The 20,000-nt window shown below is 32.8% G+C and overlaps 1 protein-coding gene and 1 long non-coding RNA gene across 6 annotated transcripts in view; one reads left to right on the forward strand and one right to left on the reverse strand.

Moving 5' to 3' along the window:
• The window catches only part of LOC137619636 (uncharacterized), a 300,875-nt gene that overhangs the window by 76,733 nt on the left and 204,142 nt on the right, over positions 1 to 20,000 (reverse strand). The window contains exon 3 of the long non-coding RNA XR_011039944.1: positions 15,493 to 15,658. This is a non-coding gene — a long non-coding RNA (uncharacterized lncRNA). The remainder of the gene's footprint in view (positions 1 to 15,492; positions 15,659 to 20,000) is intronic.
• LOC137619635 (SET and MYND domain-containing protein 4-like) overlaps positions 1 to 20,000 on the forward strand; it is a 227,298-nt gene that overhangs the window by 61,051 nt on the left and 146,247 nt on the right. The window lies entirely within an intron of this gene.

A 20,000-nucleotide genomic window follows, 5' to 3' on the forward strand; every position in this document is an offset into this window, starting at 1 on the left:
CTCTCTCTCTCTCTCGTTGCACATTTCGATTATTTTCCTGTAGCCGCTAGATCGGCTCTCTCTCTCTCTCTCTCTCTCTCTCTCTCTCTCTCTCTCTCTCTCATATTGCACATTTACATCATCTTCCTGTAGATGCTAGGTCGGTTCTCTCTCTCTCTCTCTCTCTCTCTCTCTCTCTCTCTCTCATGTCCTGTAGATGCTAAGTCGGTTCTCTCTCTCTCTCTCTCTCTCTCTCTCTCTCTCTCTCTCTCTCTCTCTCTCTCTCTCTTTTACCAGTAATGAAAATAAACATATGAAAGCAACGTACATCGAGACGTAGCTTTGAAGAAACCAAGGAAGCAAGGTCGGAGATGAGCTAAGAAAAAAACTCCACTAATGCAAAGATGTTGCAAGCTCACTTTGAAGATGTGACGAGATAGGATCTGCCTCTCGCCTCAGGGGAGGAGTATAAGATCCACGAGATGAAGCCTTGCAAGAACGTACGTATATAATGAGCAATAATGTTTTAGAGGAAACGTCAAGTTTTAACAACAAAGGAGAGATTCATTAAAATAATTATGTAACTTTGTGATTCAGAAACATTATTAATTAACTTTAATGAAATATAAAATACACCAAATAAAAAAATTCTGCTTTTGGTAGATACACAAAATATCTTAATAAATGGATTGCAAGAATAAGTCAATATTTGTCTAATTCACCGATGTTATAAACACCACTTTCAAGAAATATATTTACCAATAATATAAGAAATACAAGACGAAGACATCAAAATTCATCGACAAATTTCAAACAAATACAAGAGAAAAAATATTGAAGGAAAGCAAAGTTCGATAAACAATTTGCTCGACGGAAACAAATCAACAAACTCCCAATAAATAATTTTCTTTTAAATAAATACAAGTGAAAAATTTACCTTTTAATACATTTTTTCTTAAGGAATACAAAATTTGGCAATCAATTTGCTCGACAGAAAACTAGTCAATACACTCATTAGAAATGCAAAATATAACGATGTTATCATCATCATTATCATTATTATTATTACAAGTTACGCTATAACCCTAGTTGAAAAAGCAAGATGTTATAAGCCCAAGGGATCCTAGAGGGAAAATAACCCAGTGAGGTAAAGAAACAAGAAAATTAATAAACTACAAGAGAAGTAATAAACAATCAAAATAAAATATCAAAAAAAAAGTATCACCCTTCCCTTCTGGCCAAGCACATCCTCTTGCATATCTGCAGCCCGTAAAAACATAACGATAAACCAATATTAACCAATTTCCCTTTACCCTTGCAAAAAAACTTCCTTCCTCTAGACTCCTCACACATCGCCAATTGAAATCTAAGCAAGCATTGATGGCGCAGTTTGCTTGAGAAAGCAGATAAAACAGTTTATGCCAGATAGACGCAGCAGCAATATATCTTATCCTTCCCCCCGCCGCAGCACTTACTGAAATATCCTGCAACGCTTTCACGTGACGTCATCTCGAAGATTTGCAAGAAAGGCTAAAAATGTTCGCTTAGCGCAGTTTATCGGTCACATTGAGTTACTTATGACTTGAGCTGTTTCAGCGTGTGACTTTTTCCTCTTTGTGTACCTCTCACGGGGGAACAGGGAGTGTCCAATAAGTTAGACTTGGCTCTTAAAGGGTTAATTCAGAAGTAGGGTTAAATCTTTTTTGTATGGATTCATATATGAGAGAGAGAGAGAGAGAGAGAGAGAGAGAGAGAGAGAGAGAGAGAGAGAGAGAGAACATAAACAGAAGAGTGTGGAAGGACATGTCTGAGGCCTTTGTCCTGCAGTTGACTAGCAACGACTGATGATGATGATCATGATGTGTGTGTATATATACATACTTGAGAGAGAGAGAGAGAGAGAGAGAGAGAGAGAGAGAGAGAGTGAGAGAGAGAGAGAGAGAGAGTATGTGTGGAAGGACATGTCTGAAGCCTTTGTATATAAGTATATATATAGCATATAATGTGTGTATATATACATACATACATATATTATATATATATATATATATATATATATATACATATACACACATACACACACTACCAAAGAAAACATAAAACAGAGAAACCCTTCAGTTCTGAAGCGTCTCTCAAAAGTCCTTCAAGCGAAGTGACAGGCGATAGCCCCACAAGTCCTTGATTTCAAATCTATTTACATTCTTTAACCACTGACATACGACCCTCGAAAAGGCTACGCCAGCCTCCTCGATCATGTCTTGAAACCGCTTGACAGACAAATACTGGTATCCCAGAGGTACAGTGTATTTTGAAATCTCGATATTTTGAAACCTCGATGTTTTGTAATCTCGATATTTTGAAACCTCGATATTTTGAAACCTCATTTTTTTAACCTCGATATTTTGAAATCGAGTTATTTGGAAGAAATTTTGAAACATTGATATTTTGAAACCTCAATATTTGAAGGAATTTTAAATCCTCAATATTTTAAAACCTTGATATTTTGAAACCCCGATATTTTAAAACCTTGATATTTTGAAACCTCAATATTTTGAAGAAATTTTGAAACCTCGATATTTTAAAACCTTGATGTATTTGAAATGTTGAAACCTTGATATTTTGAAACATCAATATTTTGAAGAAAATTTGAAACTTCCATATTTTGAAACTCCGATATTTTGAAACCACGATATTTTGAAACCCCAATATTTTCAAATCTCGATACTTAGAAACCCCGATATTTCAAACACTCGTTATTTTCATCCTAAATTCACGCTTAACAAATGGAAGAACCCGGAGGAACCTCAGCTCAAACCCTGATGACGAAGATCCAACTTTTAATCAGAAACCAATTTTCCATATTCCTATTTTTCTTTTCGTCTTCGAGCTTTACTTTGGAATTAAATCAACGCTTCGATAAAATCAAACTTTCCAATTTCATGAAGCAAATAACCATGAGGTTATAAGGTGATTTTCCAAGGTGTACTCTTAGTTACTACAAATAATGTGAAGGATGACATGGAGAGAAGAGGTTTAGTGGAAGAGGATACCTTTAGTAGAAGGCATTGTAGAAGGCGCATCAGGCAACTAACCCCTTAATGTAGGGGTGAAGGATGATATGGAGAGAAGAGATTTGGTGGAAGAGGATGCCTTTAGTAGAAGGCATTGAAGAGTGCGCATCAGGCAACCGATCTTTAATGTAGGGGTGAAGGATGAGAAGGAGAGAAGGTTAAGTGGAAGAGGATGTCTTTGATAAAAGTCATTGGAGAGGGTGCATCAAGCAACAGATCCTTTAACTTAGGGTTGAAGAATGATAAAGATGATAAAGAGAGAAGTAGTTTGGTGGAAGAGGATGCCTTTGATAAAAGTCATTGGAGAGGGGGCATCAGGCAACCGACCCTTTAACTTAGGGTTGAAGGATGATATAGAGAGAAGAGGTTTGGTGGAAGAGGATTCCTTTGATAAAAGGCATTGGAGAGGACCCATCAGGCAACCGACTCCTTAATGTAAGGATGAATGATGATATGGAGAGATGAGGTTTTGTGGAAGAGGATCCCTTTGCTAGAAGGCATTGGAGAGGGCGCATCAGGCAACCGACCCATTAATGAAGGGATAACGGTGGGGAAGAAGATGAATCTTAGTAACTACAAAAGCCCCTAAAAATTACCAAACATCACACCCTCTCCCTATTTCCACCACCCACACCCCTTTAAAGTTACTTCCTATTAACATTTAGAAATTGAAAATTGTGCACATTTTTTTTTTTTTTTTGAAAACCTATGAGAATATTTGCAAATATTGAATGTCCTTAAAAAAGGATTCAAAGGGTATAAAACGTTCCCAACTTATTCTAACCTACAAACAACAAAGGATGCCGGACCATCAGAGAAACCATACTTTAAAATTAAGATTACTGCTTTTAAACTAATTCTAATTTCATGCTAATGTGCTTAAAAGAACCCTCGTTTTTAAAGGTGCGCAGTTTATGAACTGAAATAAATTAATTGTGAAAATCTCTATGAGATACTACCTATAATGATGACTTCATAATGTTCTTAATTTCTTGTTCACGTAATCTCCATTACCAATTCTACTAGCAGAAGAACTTCAATGAGGAAGAACTTCAAAGAGAAAGAAAAATTAGGGGAAAAGTTTTCTCACTTTCTACTGCAGAGAGAGAGAAAAACTTCAAAGGGGTGAGAGGAAGGAGAGTTGGGTTTTCTCAATCCATACCGCAATGAGAGAGAGAGAGAGAGAGAGAGAGAGAGAGAGAGAGAGAGAGAGAGAGAGAGAGAGAGAGAGAGAGAGAGCTTAAGATGAGTTTGGACAATTTTCCCTGTTTATACTGCAATGATATATACATACATACATACATACATACATATATATATATATATATATATATATATATATATATATATATACAGAGAGAGAGAGAGAGAGAGAGAGAGAGAGAGAGAGAGAGAGAGAGAGAGAGAGAGAGTATCTCACTCCACCTCCATAAACGAAGAAAAATGCTTAATAAGGAAGGGTCGGAAGATGAAAAAAAAAGTATATAAGGGGAATTCACCCTACACTACGAAAAAAAAAAAAATTAAGATTCACCCTAAAATAAGGGCTAAAATATTATCGGAAACTCCTCCTTAATAATCCACCTCAAAGTCACGACTACGATGGATGTAACCTTATCCTCCTCGGTGACGTAATGTACAGGAATAGCCTTAACCTATAAATAATATTCTACCTCGTATAATAATTACTTCATCTCCCCTTATCCGGCGCACAGAGCAGTTCACGAGCGCTCTTAATTGCAAAGTCACCGAACCGAACACGAGATGAGAGATCGGATGGTGCTCGATCTCCGTCGATGTGACACGAACATACATAAATATTAAATGGGCATATATACGCACTCACATACACACATGTGCTTAAGAGAATGTTATTTCTGTTAATGTCATACGGAAAAAATACAGATATATTATATAGACGGAGAGAGGTACACACGAATGGACATATATAAGGATATATATACGCACTCACGTGCACAGATGCGTTCTAAAAGCGTATTTCCGTCGAGGTAATACGAAAAAAAATAGATATATTATATAAACAAAGATATACACATACGAATGGACATATAAACGAACTCACTTACACACACATGCTCTAAAAAATTTTATTTCTGTCGACGTCATACGGAAAAAATATAGAAATATATAGATAGAGACACGCACACACGAATGGACATATATAAGCATATATATACTAACTCATATACACACATATGCTTAAAAGAAGGTTATTTCCGTTTATATGATACGGAAAAAGTACAGAAATATTACATAGAGACACGCACACGAATGGACATATATAAGAACCCACAAACACACATATGCTTAAAAAAAAGTTTATTTCCGTTGATGTGATACGGAAAATATACAGATATTTTATATAACAGAGAGAGGCACACATGAATAGATATATAAACGAACTCACATACACACTCATGCTCTAAAAGAAGGTTAATTCTGTTGACGTCATACGGAAAAAAATACAGAAATACTAAATAGACAGAGAGAGACATACATATATGGACATATTTAAGCACTCACATACATACACACATCCTATAAAAGATTATTTCAGTCGATGTGATATGTAAAAAATACAGATATATAATACACAGACAAAGAGAGAGACACACGAATGGACATTTAAACACACTAACATACACGCATACTCTAAAATAGGTTATTTCCGTCGGCAAGATACAGAAAAAATACAAATATATTGAACACAGACAAAGAGTGAGACACACACGAATGGACATACAAACACACTCACATACATACACATGCTCTACAATAGGTTATTTCCGTCGGCAAGATACGGAAATAATACAAATATATTGTACACAGATAAAGAGTGAGACACGCGAATGGACATACAAACACACTCACATACATACACATGCTCTACAATAGGTTATTTCCGTCGACGTCACACGAAAAAAATAAGAGAAATATCATACAGACAGAGAGCCAGACACATACAGAGGCGCTCACAAGAGGAGATATCTCAGTGAGGAGAAATGCTTAAGGAAATGAATGGTACTTGTGGTAGTAGAAGTAGAACCGGGTTAGTGATGTCATCCCCGGACAAGAAAGAGAAAGAGAAAAAGAAATCGTGACTTTAAATGAAAAAACAAGGAATGTTGGATAGTTGGTAGCTTTGTTTTAAGTTAAATAGTGATCGTATTGTCTTTTTTAACAGTAAGAAAGACTCAAATGAAATAAGTCTGATGTAATCCCTGGGCTTTAAAGAGAAAAAGAAAAAAAAGAAATCGTGACTTTGAATGAAAAAAAGGAATGTCTGGATAGTTGGTTCCTTTAAGTAAAAAAGTGATAAAATTGTTTCACTAACAGTAAGAATAACTCATATGGAATAAATTTGATGTCAACCTTAGGCATTAAAGAGAAAGAGAAAAAGAAATCGTGACTTTAAATGAAAAAAAAAGGAATGTTGGATAGTTGGTAGCTTTGTTTTAAGTCAAATAGTGATCGTATTGTCTTTTTAACAGTAAGAAAGACTCAAATGAAATAAGTCTGATGTAATCCCTAGGCATTAAAGAGAAAAAGAAAAAAGAAATCATGACTTGGTATGAAAAAAAAGAAAAAAAAGAATGTCTGGATAGTTGGTGGCTTTAAGTAAAAAAGTGATCAAATTGTCTTCATTAACAGTAAGAATAACTCATATGGAACAAGTCTGATGTCATCCCTGGGCATTAAAGAGAATGAGAGAGAGAAAGAGAAAGAGAAAAAGAAATCGTGACTTTAAATGAAGCAATAAGCAAAGAATGTCTGAATAGTTAGTAGCTTTGTTTCAAGTTAAATAGTGAACAAATTGTCTTCTTTAACAATAACAATAACTCATATGGAATAATTCTGATGTCATCTCTATCTATTAGGGAGAAAAAGAAAGAAAGAAATCGTGTCAAAAAAAAAAAAAATGGATAGTTCGTAGCCTTGTTTTAAGTCAAATGTTGATCCAGCTTGTTGTCTTCTAAACAGTATGAATAACTCATATGGAATACGTCTGGTATCCCTTGAAGCTTTTATCGTCCGAGAAAGTTAGGAATAACTATGATGTCATCTCCGAACAAGAAGGGATGAGTCACTCCTTAACAGGTTCCTAATGTCAACAGACAACTTCAAGCAATAACCATTCTCTCTCTCTCTCTCTCTCTCTCTCTCTCTCTCTCTCTCTCTCTCATGTAATTGATCAAGGCTGTTAGTTTTAAGGTTCTCTCTCTCTCTCTCTCTCTCTCTCTCTCTCTCTCTCTCTCTCTCTCTCTCTCTCTCTCTCTCTCTGTTCAAGTAGTTTTCGCGACTTATCGCAATTACCTTAATATTTATCATATTACAAAACATAAAAAAAGAAATGATGGTATTAACCCAACGCAAACAATATAAAAACAAAAGAACATGAAACAATGTAATAGACTTAAATATAAACACACAAGAACATAAAATAATATGATAGACTCAAATATAATACCAATAGAACATAAAATAATATAATATTTACGTCAAAAGTTAGGGTGATTGAAGTCTAGCTGTCTTTATATTCGGCATAATGTGATCTTTGTGCATGTTTTATTTATTATTAAGAGTGATACAAACCGAACTAAAACATTAAAAACAAACTTCTTTTTTTTCAATATAGAAATACGGATCAAAATCACGGAACTGTTCAGACCATATACTTGATCACAACGAATAGAATCTATGCGTCTCTCTCTCTCTCTCTCTCTCTCTCTCTCTCTCTCTCTCTCTCTCTCTCTCTCTCTCTCTCTCTCCATTCAATAGCCGAGTGTTCTCCATAACTACTTGAAAAAGATATCAGATGTGGCCATCACTCTTGGAAGTCAAGATGAAAAGATACTGAAGAAAAGTGAATTAATTAAGTGGCCTGAAGCAATTATCAATACAGTTTATTAACCTAAAGTTTTAGGGAAGTGAGATAAAAAGATCATTAGAAGGAAGAAAGGACATTTATCAAAGACAACAAACGTCGCACTATCATGAACATGATGAAGTCAACTTGCAGGATGCCAACAGTGCTAAGTAAAAACAGGAAATAAATAGAACAAAGAAATTTACTTGCATTTATGTAACTAGTAAGAAAACCGGAAAACACATAAAAAATAATTCATTTTAAAACCTAATTGATGTAGAAAATAATATCAAAAATAACTAAACACAAATAACCAATTTATTCATTGTAAAAACTAATAATGTAGAAAATATAATTAAAAATAACTAAAAAATCAAAACTGTAGATAATGTAAATAAGTACAAAGAAATTTACTTGCATTAATATAACTAGTAAGAAAAAAGGGAAAACCAAAATAAATTCAATTCATTCATTGTAAAAACCAATCGATGTAGAAAATAGAATAAAAAATCTAAGATATCAAACTATAGATAATGTAAACACGTCAAACGAAAATTAAAAAAATGCAGAGAAATTTCCCAGTAATAAACGTGAAGCAAGAGGAATTTTGTTGCATAAACACGGCATTAGATGCGATGGAAGTCTCCCCTCCTCCCATCTTGACTTGATAATTTTAATTAAATTAAACATGCAAGAAGTGACACCATTTACCTGAGTATGCACCAACCTACCGGGGCCCTCCCCAACCTAAGACTCAACACTGCTTATTTCTAGAGGCGATTAACATTCCTCCAAGCTTGGAAAATAAGATCAACTATAACTATACTGTTAAATATTTGCCGTAGAAAAACCGTAAAAATCCTGGAATAAATGTTGCCAGGCATTCGCCGTTTTAAAAACGGATATATTGACGTAAAGGAGTGATATTAAGGTCACCAACCGTAAAAGATAAAAAACAAAGTAGGGGAGAAGTTACAGTTGCCTGTATTTTACTGAAATATGGCTGAGGACAGTATATTTTTACGGAGAATTTCCGATTAAGATTGCGGTGTTTTAACAGTGTAGCATTTTTCTTTTTACCGCATAAAAAGGGAAATATAATTTTCAAGCTCTCCCCAACCTAAAGCGCGGTTAACACGGTCAAGCGGTTCGTCGAACCCAGTTGTCGAACCTGCTTGTCAAACGGTCCGAAGAGGTGGAGTCAGCCACAAATGGATAATTTTTGTGGACACTGAAGCTCCGCCCAAAAATTCAGGCGAGAACAGACTTTCTTCGAACCGTTTGAGAAATGTGTTCGACTGCCAAATACCCCGTTCACAAGTTCGAACATCACTTCAAACACTTGTGTGTCGAACTGCGTTCGATGAACCGTTCGACCTTGTAAACTAGCCTTAAGACTCAACACTGCTCATTTCTAGAGGCGATTAACCCTTTTTTAAAGCTCGGAAAATAGGATCTATAATGCTTAGTAAACTTGTTTATACCACATAAGAGGGAAAAAAAGGGGGAAATATAAATTTTTGGAAAACTAAAATGCAATCGATTCACATAAATTCTTGCCCATGTCAAGTTGAAAAATCATATAATAAAAACAAAAACAGCAAACAAAACAAGGTACATCTATCAAATTCAAGAACATCAACAAAAGCACCAAACATAAATAAATATAGCTATTAAACAATTACAGCATTAACAACAACAAACAAAACAAGGTATATCCATCAAATTCAAGAACATCAACAAAAGCACCAACATTAAATAAATATAGCTGTCAAATTAATCAATATTATTCCAAGCAGAGTAGTACCACCACCACCACCACCAACCCCACCACCAACAACAACAAAAACATTTCATTTTATAGCCAGAAAGGAATATCTATCAAATTCAAGACCGTCAACAAAAGCACCAGCAATAAATAAATATAGCTGTCAAATTAATCAATATTATTCCAAGCAGAGTACCACCACCACCACCAACAACAACAAAATACAATTTTAGATTTATAGCCAGCAAGGTATGTCTATCAAATTCAAGACCGTCAACAAAAGCACCAACATTGAATAAATATAGCTGTCAAATTAATCAATATTATTCCAAGCAGAGTACCACCACCACCACCACCACCACCACCAACCCCCACCCACCAGCAACAACAAAAACAATTTTCGATTTATAGCCGGCAAGTGTCACTCTCTTACAGCAGGGCCACCAAGTCCGCCTTCCTCCGAGAAGTGCCTCTATGCTAATATAATCACCTCACCGGAGTGACTCCAGAGTCGTAAAACGGAGAGGTGTGAACGTAAAAAGAAATCTCGATCCATTTGGAACGCGTAAACAAACAAATGTCTCGCCCTAGGGAATGCCACGAGATGAGGTTGTGTTGATTTTCCGAAAAAGCGAACTATTTACAAACTTCCACCCACTGCAGCTACAGAATATCTTCTTCTGGACCCCTACAACCCACTATTCGGTGTTTCTACCCTACACACCACCATTCACTGTCTCTACCCTACACTCCACCATTCAGTTTCTAGCCTACACCCCACCATTCAATATTTCTACACCCCACCATTCAGTATTTTTACCCTACACCTTACCATTCAAAGTTTCTACCCTACACCCCACCATTCAATATTTCTACACCCAACCATTCAATATTTCTACACCTCACCATTCAATATTTCTATACCTCACCATTCAATATGTCTACCCTACACCACACCATTCAAAGTTTCTACTAGATTTCTGTATGGATTTGATGTAAACAAGAGTGGAGAATAGACACGAATACTAGCTAATCAATTAAACTAACCTATCAGTATAATTCGCCAAAACACCCTTTTTTTTCGAAGGGGTCGCGACAGAAGGTTACAATATAGCAGTTTCTCAGCAGGTCTTTAAAAATAAGGCTGTTACCACTTTTTGGCACAAATGTGACATAGGGACCAATGAAATGATTCCAGCCATGCACACACCACTCAGACGTTCAGACACTGCTCATTTTAGCAGGTTTTATGCATTAAAAGGTGAGCGTCGGGGTTACTACAAGGCTATTTTTCCCACACGCATTTATATATATATATATATATATATATATATATATATATATATATATATATGTGTGTGTGTGTGTGTGTGTGTAAATAGAATCTATATATATGCATTCACAATCTAATTATACATACATTACACACACATATATATATACATATGTATGTATGTATGTATCCATGTATGTATGCATCTATGTATGTATGTATATAGATGTATGAATACATATGTAATATATATATATATATAGATATAAATATATATAAATATAAATATATATAGATAGATATATATATATATATATATATATATACATATATATATATATATATATATATATATATATATATATATATATATATAAGAATAAACATCAACACAAGAACGTACTCAAATATAAATAAATCTATACTGTACACTTATGAATGCATAAGTGGGAATTGTTGTAGAGCGAAGGTAAATATACGGGACTAAAAGAAAAATAAGCAATACTAAAATATTGTACAGCAATGTATATAACAGAGAAACAAACAAAGAGAATTTTACCTATTCATCTATAAACATTAGGAAGGGCTAAAAATGAAGGCAAACAAACAAATGTCAATCTTTCAAAGCAATGGCAATCTTTAAAAATAGTAACAATATAAAAAAAAATATTGATGATTCAATAGCTTTAGTAATTAAAGAATAAGAAAGCACTAAGGAAAATAGCTTGTACGTAGTAACGAAAACATTAATAATAATAATAATAATAATGTAATAATAATAAATCATTTTAATGATAATAATAGTAGTATTAATAATTGGAGAAGAAACTATATGTATAGACTGCAATAAAAACATAATAATATTAATAACAATAATTATAATCCTCATTTTAATTATAATAATTGTAGTATCAATAATTAGAGAAGAAACAATATGCATAGACTGCAATAAAAAAGAAAAATAATAATAATAATAATAAAATAAAAGTATAATAATGATAAGAAGCACCAATAATAATTATATTAATAACAATAATAATAATAATAATAATAACAACAACAACAACAATAATATATAGGAATAGACACGAAAGCAAAATCATAAAGCACAGAAAGGACACAGCAAGAGAGCGAGCGAGCGATGATCACAGCAGCACCAATGCGGTAACCCAAGAGGAATCGGCAAAATGTCACCGCAAAGCAGATCAGGTGTCTTCATACGATGAGACGGTTCCGCATGCTGTATCCCGTGGCGGGTAAACATACACTTGGCAACGTTGCGGACAAATATGATAATGTCTCTCGCTTATCTGTTTATCTTTTACACTTTGTAAACGACTCTACTATTACTAAGGATAATTATAATTATAATGATAAAATATTTGATAAAAGCTCGATATTTTATATGATTAATTTATCACCAAAATAAAAAAAGTAATGAAAATGTAGGAATGAAAAAGCTAGTCAAAGACTTCTGCAATAAACTTCATTTTTAGAAAGGAAAATATATTTAAGATTAAAATATCAACAAAGATGAAGTCATACATTTTATAATGATAAACAAAAAAATACCCCGATGGTGATAAAATACCTCCACTCGTGTTTATTTTCTCGCTGCGCATTATAAACAAATATGGCTGTCAGTCCGTCTGGAGTGTCTATCTAATATATATATATATATATATATATATATATATATATATATATATATATATATATATATATATATATATATATATGTGTGTGTGTGTGTGTGTGTATGTATGTATGTACATATATATATAGTATATATATATATATATATATATATATATATATATATATATCAAAAGAAAAAAAACAATCTATAATAAAAATAAGTTTTTTTTAGCTCTTGCAGATGGTGTCACAATAAATAATCATGATTACAAAATACAAATGGTCTAAGAGATTCTCGGGCGAATGGGGAAGAGAATGACGTAAAAAAAATTGTGACGGATGCAGAGAGACAGGTAGACAGTTAGAAAATAAAAATGTACCATTAGTAGAGACTGCTGTACAGTAACAAATTATGATTGACGCAGTCTTGCAATATCCTTTAATGCAAATAAAAATGATTATGATAATGAGAATAGATTTTGAGTAGGTTGAAAAAAATTTAATTAAAAAATGGAAATAGAGAGATGTAAAATACAGTAATGAATTATGATTGTAGTCCTGCAATATCCTATGACGCAAATAAACATGATCATGTGAATGAGAATAGATTTTGAGGTCGAAAATATTAAATTCCAAAAGTGGAAATAAAGAATTGTGAATTTCAGTGGATGGAAAATAGACTGAAGATCTCAGAAATTGAAATGGTGTTTGGAAATGTGAGGAGAAACGACGAAGAACAGCTGGGCAGAAAAGCAGTAGATACTGGACGAGCAGGACGAAGAGGAAGGACGAAGGCCTGCAGGAAGGCCCGGGATATATCATGGGAAAAGGGACAGATGAAGATTTGGGCCCCGTGAGAGTCCAGGCTAAAAGATCACAGGGCAGATGTGGAGGACGAGAGCATATATTAGGCCTAACCAGAAAAGGAAAAGCTGGCCTAAAACGTTTGTGAAAATCTTATTTTAGCCACACACATATATAGCAAACATACACCCACACACACAAAAATACACACACACACACACACATATATATATATATATATATATATATATGTGTGTGTGTGTGTGTGTGTGTGTATTTATGGTACTTGAGCAAGTTAATTTACGTTTATAATGAATAAACAATATCTTAGTAGCATCTTAGTTATTTTGAAAACTATATGTAGGATAGCTTATCCAAAGATCGATTTTAGGACGCCACTAAGATATAGATATATATACATATGTATATATTTATGTTTCTTTTATATATATATATATATATATATATATATATATATATATATATATATATACACACACATCTGCTTGTGTTTATGTGTGCGTACGTGCAAGGTTGACAGCAGCAAGATTAATCAACATCGCATTATGCGTCAACGCTCCCATTCCCTAACCTTCTCTTCCTCCTCCAGCCGTCTCCCCTCGGCTCCTCACTTTCCTTATCCTAGCTACTTCCAGCAACAATACAGGAGGAAAGAAGCGCAGAGGCTCCAGAGACGAGGGGAGGAGGAGGAGGAAGTGGCCTCAGGCCTCAGGAGCAAACAGGCGCGCCTTCTCTAGCAGAGGAGGAAGTCGGGGCTATACTACTACTGCAGAGGCGCCTCAATTATGCACCGCTCGTGTTGTGGCTGTGTGGATTTACAATTTTATTGTCTTCAACATTTTCCAATTATTATTCTGTAACTTTTCTTTTTCTATATTTTATCTGTTCTAAAATTTATTCTTCTCTTTTGTCTAAAAATGACTCCTAATCATTTTATAAACTCTTTTTCTGTATTCTATCTACTAGAATTGCTTCTTCTTTCTTATCTAAAAATAACTCTTCTAATAATTTCATAAACTCCCTTTTTCTTTATTTTATCTAAACTAGGTTTTTTTCTTCTGTTTTATCTGAAAATGACTATTTCCTTCTAATCCAAAGGAGTCTATGTTCTAATCTAATAACTTCTCTTTTATTTTGAATTTTACCTATTCTAGGTTTTTCCTTTTGTTTTATCTAAAAATGACTCTTTTTTAATATGGATCATCTTTTTTTTCGAAATTTTAACCATACTAGATTTTTTCTTCTCTTTTACATAAGAATTATTTATTTCCTACTGCTCCGATCCTTCTTCGTATTTGTTCGTTATTATTTTTATACCAGTCGACTTCTATCACTACTATTTAACTCTTGCAATCATCATCATCATCTCTTGCAATGTTCTGGTTTTTTTCGTGTCCATATTTCTTTTTTTTTTTTTATAAAAATACATTCCTATCAAGCATAAGTAGATAGATAGATAAATAGATAGATGGATAGGCAACCAATATACGCAGAATTTGATCATAACATAAAAAAACATGAATTCGAGAGAAATAAATACACGTTTATTGATAAATGACTAGATGAAGTTATTGTAACCCTCTTAGTCCAACAAGAAAAAACCTTAAATTCGAATATTGGACAGAGTAGGAACACTTATCATATACAATCAACTCTATATAAGCGGCTTATTTGTGCCCTACTATATATATATATATATATATATATATATATATATACGTATGTATATATAGATATATATACATATGTATATATATAGATATATATATATATATACATATATATGTATATATATACACATATACAGTATATATATATATATATATATATATATATATACATATATATATATATATATATATATATATATATATATATATATATATCTAATGTACAGTATATATACAGTCCATACATACATATAACTCATATATGCATAAACAACTATCACACCATAAACACTTATCATGAACAAACACTGTCTATTCATCCACCATCAAATAAAAGTTTACCGCAAACAAAAGATCTTAGAAACACAATACTACGTTACCTGGTGTTCGCGCACACCTACGCCGAGTCACTCACGGAGAAGCTTCTCCTCGACATGAGAGACAAGCAAATGGTACATTTGACTTAGTGACTCCTGACTGGTTCAGGTAACATCCTTCCTGTCCACTTGTCACACGGGCAACTGGATACCTTGACGTTTACATGAGCTGTGAAGATATTTTGTTTTGTAGTTATTCAAATAGAGATATTAACAGGATATTTAAGTTAAATAGTTACTGGGGAAAATTTTTCTGAAATATCCCCTGTAATGACATTTTGTTTTGTAGTTATTTAAATAGAGATATTAACAGGATATTCAAGTTAAATAGTTACTGGGGAAAATTTTCAGAAATATCCACTGTAATGACATTTCGATTTGCAGTTATTTAAATAGATATATTAACAGGAAGATAAAGTTAATTAATTACAGGGGAAAAGTTTCTACCACATAGGGTGATTTACTGAAATATCCTTTGCCAGGATATTTCGTTTATAGTCATTTAAACAGATACATTAACAGAATGTTAAAAGTTAAATCATTACTGGCGGAAATTTTCTACCTCTCAGTACTGAAATATCCTCATCTAAATTTTTTCTTTAAAAAATGAATAAATTCAGTTATACTTCTATGGATAAGCATCTGAAATGAGAAATATCCTTGTTCTATAAATAGGTGTAAAAATGACAACAGTAACATCTGATCAGGGTATAGACATTGATAATATATACAGAAATATCTTTGCTCAGTAAATAAATGACAGTAAAATGAATATACAAAACAATCATAAAAAAAAAAAAAAAAAAAAATTCAGGAAAATACAGCAATAGGTCCTCTGCCTACTAATCAGTATTTGAAAAAATGGATATAACATCAAAGGCCTTTAGGCTATGAAGAACATGAGTAACTCAAAAGTAAGTCGATCCAAATTCAAATTTTCAAAGGTAATAACACAACCCGGCTCTTATTCAACACGGCTCTCATGTGTTTGGGAAAGTGTAATTATCCGACACTAAGATAAAATTCCCACTTTCGTGAACCTGTCAAAAGTGACAAGGAAGTATTTTGCGGTCTTCAAGTTATGTTAGCGTAAATTGATATTTCAAGGATAGAAGCTTATATGAATATAATCTGTGTTCAAATTTAGTATGTAAAGATATCTTTGGTGAATTTCTATCTAATTCCAAATACATGTAAAACAATTAAAGGTGGAAACAAATCTACCGAAAATTATATATGTATTCAGGAGAGTGGGAAGAAAAAACGGGGAACTAACGAAATAGAAGAAAAAAGAAAAATAGATTACTGATAAGGAAAGAGAAGTAAAGTGAAAAAGAAACAGATTATTGAAAGTGCAACTGCAGGATAGAAAGGAAGGCCATGTACAACTGTGAATTGGTGATGGTGGGAGACTTTTGTTTGATCGCTCACAACAAACCAACCCAAAACACACGCATATACACAAAACAAAAGATAGATAATTATGGAATTATAATATATTCATAATACAGATAAAGGGATAGTTTTATAATCTAGACAAACCAAAATTGCCAAGACAGCTTATAACCTAATCGAGCACCCAAAAATAAAGGGGGGTGGGGAAATCCCCGTAAAAAAAATCATTTACGGACACGTGTCAGCACGTGACGATAAACCTGTCACTGAGCCACAGACTTCAGAAGTCTAGAATTACGACAATTCTCATGTTTCACAGTGTGTGATTTTATATCAGAGAGAAGGGCTTCCTAAAAGGCAAAAAAATGACATTAAAACATTAAGGAAAAAGTTCATAATCTTCCTTATATAATAAAGAACAAATGTCTGGATATATGTATGTATGTATGTATGTATGCATGTGTATATATATAATATATATATATATATATATACATATGTATTTATCTATATAAATATACATATACATATATATAAAATAATACATATATATACATACATACATATATATATACATATATACAGTATATACACACACACACACACACACACATATATATATATATATATACACACACACATATATATATATATATATTCTTTCCGGTCACGTTAAGCTCTCCCCGTCCCTCGGGTAGGGGAAGGAGAAGTAGTCATACCCTGGTGACTTGGAGTTTCATGTTTGTACATTCATCTAAATATTCAGGCTCAGCTCTCCCCGTCCCTCAGGTAGGAGGGAGAGGAGTAGTCATACCTTGGTGAGAGGGGGGATTCAAGTGCGTGCATATCCATCTAAATATTCAGACGTCATTTTTGACGGGTCTCGTACACTAGTCCTTTAAGAAAGAGCTTGATGAAGGAAAAAAATAGTCTGAATATTGTTTCTGATATAACTAAGATCCATAATTTATCTCTGCTATAAATTTTCCCGATTAACTATACCTAATTATTATTATTATTATTATTATTATTATTATTATTATTATTATTATTAGCTAATCTACACCCTGATTGGAAAAGATGGATGGTACATGCCCCAGGGCTCCAACAGAGAAAATAGTCCAGTGATGAAAAGAAATAAGGAAATAAAAAAACTATATACGAAAATTAATAAACAAAAATTATCTAAAAATTTATTAATGAAGTTAAAATAAATCTCTCATATTTATACTAAGAATAGAAACTCGTATCAATTAGCATGGCAGCAGATTAATCCCAGACCGAGACTCTACGTCTAGGCTGTTTACTGGGGAAGCAACTGCTGTGGTTGGACACCGCAGTGGGGCTTGCCCGACTGACGTTCTGGTGAGCATCTATTCTGATGAAACTTGAACTGAAACCAGATACATTTACCTTTACATAAGCATAACACTGTACAGTAGCATATAATCCTGCGCACGCGCATACGATCACGTCTCACTGGTTTATATACAACGCTTAGATCCTATTTCAATTAACAAGGCAATATTGCTAACACTGTTATTAATTAAGTTCTCTCATTACATAGTTCAAACTTTCCATAAATAATGAGATGAGCAATTAGAAACTCTACGAGAATCTCAACCAATTAGCAACAAACTTCCTTCATCGAAAACCTTCACTGAAAGCCCTGTATTCATTCACGTCCTTTCAAAACTGCCTCCTTCGCCCAAGGCCAAGATTCAATGAAGGAAAATGTTGTTTAAAAAAAAGATTTTTCCAACAAAGATATCGTCTCTGTGTGTATTTCCCATATTTCATTCTTGGTTTTTTCTTTTCATATTTTTTATTCATCATTTATTATGAAATACACATTTACAATTTTACAATTTATAACATATATACATCATAGTATATTTATAAATATTTTTTTTCTATTTTACGTATAATGTATTTAAGATTGTAATTTTTACTTTTTAACTAAATTTTCTAAATAAAAAATATATCGACTTGTGAATACATTTTTAATAAAAGTTTTAAATCGTATTTTATTTACAATTAAACTTATTCATCATTCTGATTTTAATATTTTCCTTCCATACTATTATCTCTTCAAATTACAGTCGTCCCATAAAAATTAGTAGAATAGAAATCCTCAAATTACAGTCCTATAAAAATTCGTAGTATAGGAATCCTTAAATTACAGTCGTCCCTTACAAATTCATAGTATAGGAATCATCAAATTAGTCCCATAAAAATTCGTAGTGTAGGAATCCTTAAATTACAGTCGTCCCTTAAAAATTCGTAGAATAGAAATCCTTTCTAAGAATCCTTTAAGAGACTTTTTTTTCTTTATGAAATGTAAACAAATAATAAAAAAATAATTCAGAACCATCTCTCTCCCATCCTCAGTTGAAATTTAATTATCCATAATCCAACGCTATTTAATGGGATTCCATATTTGTCTTATCTCATTTCTCTTCATGTTATTATCAACTCTAATTAAGAGGATCCTACATTTTTTCTTGATAGGACGTGTCCTTCTCTTCATCACTTGAGACTTCCACTCATCCTTTAGGAACAGAACTTCTCTTGTTGTCTTCAGGGTAACCAACAGACTCAATACCCAAGAGTGCGATAGCACAGTTTCAATTTAAATTACTTAACAAGACCACCACCACCAACAACAACAAGAACAACAATAATAATAATAACCAACTCAATTCCCACGAGTAAGAACTCAGTTTTAATTCAAATTATTCAACAACAACAACAACAACAACTCTATACTCAAAAGTGCACAGTTTAAATTCAAATTACTTAATAATCCTAGTAGTAATAATAATAATAAAAACAACAACAAAAATAACAGCAACAACAACAACAAACAACTCAATATTCAAGAATGTCAACTCAGTTTCAATTAAAAATACTTTTATTATTATTATCATTATTATTATTATTATTATTATAATTATTATTATTATCATTAATAATAATAATATCAACAATAAAAATAATAAAAATAACCTTTATTTCAGCTAAAAAGCAACATACTGAGCTACAATAGGGATATAGCGTTGTTACACTCAAGACATCAGTATATAAAAAAAAGATAAAAACGTAATAGCGCAGGC

This window comes from Palaemon carinicauda, chromosome 26, assembly GCF_036898095.1.
Source record: "Palaemon carinicauda isolate YSFRI2023 chromosome 26, ASM3689809v2, whole genome shotgun sequence".
In the NCBI taxonomy this organism is placed as follows: Eukaryota; Metazoa; Arthropoda; class Malacostraca; order Decapoda; family Palaemonidae; genus Palaemon; species Palaemon carinicauda.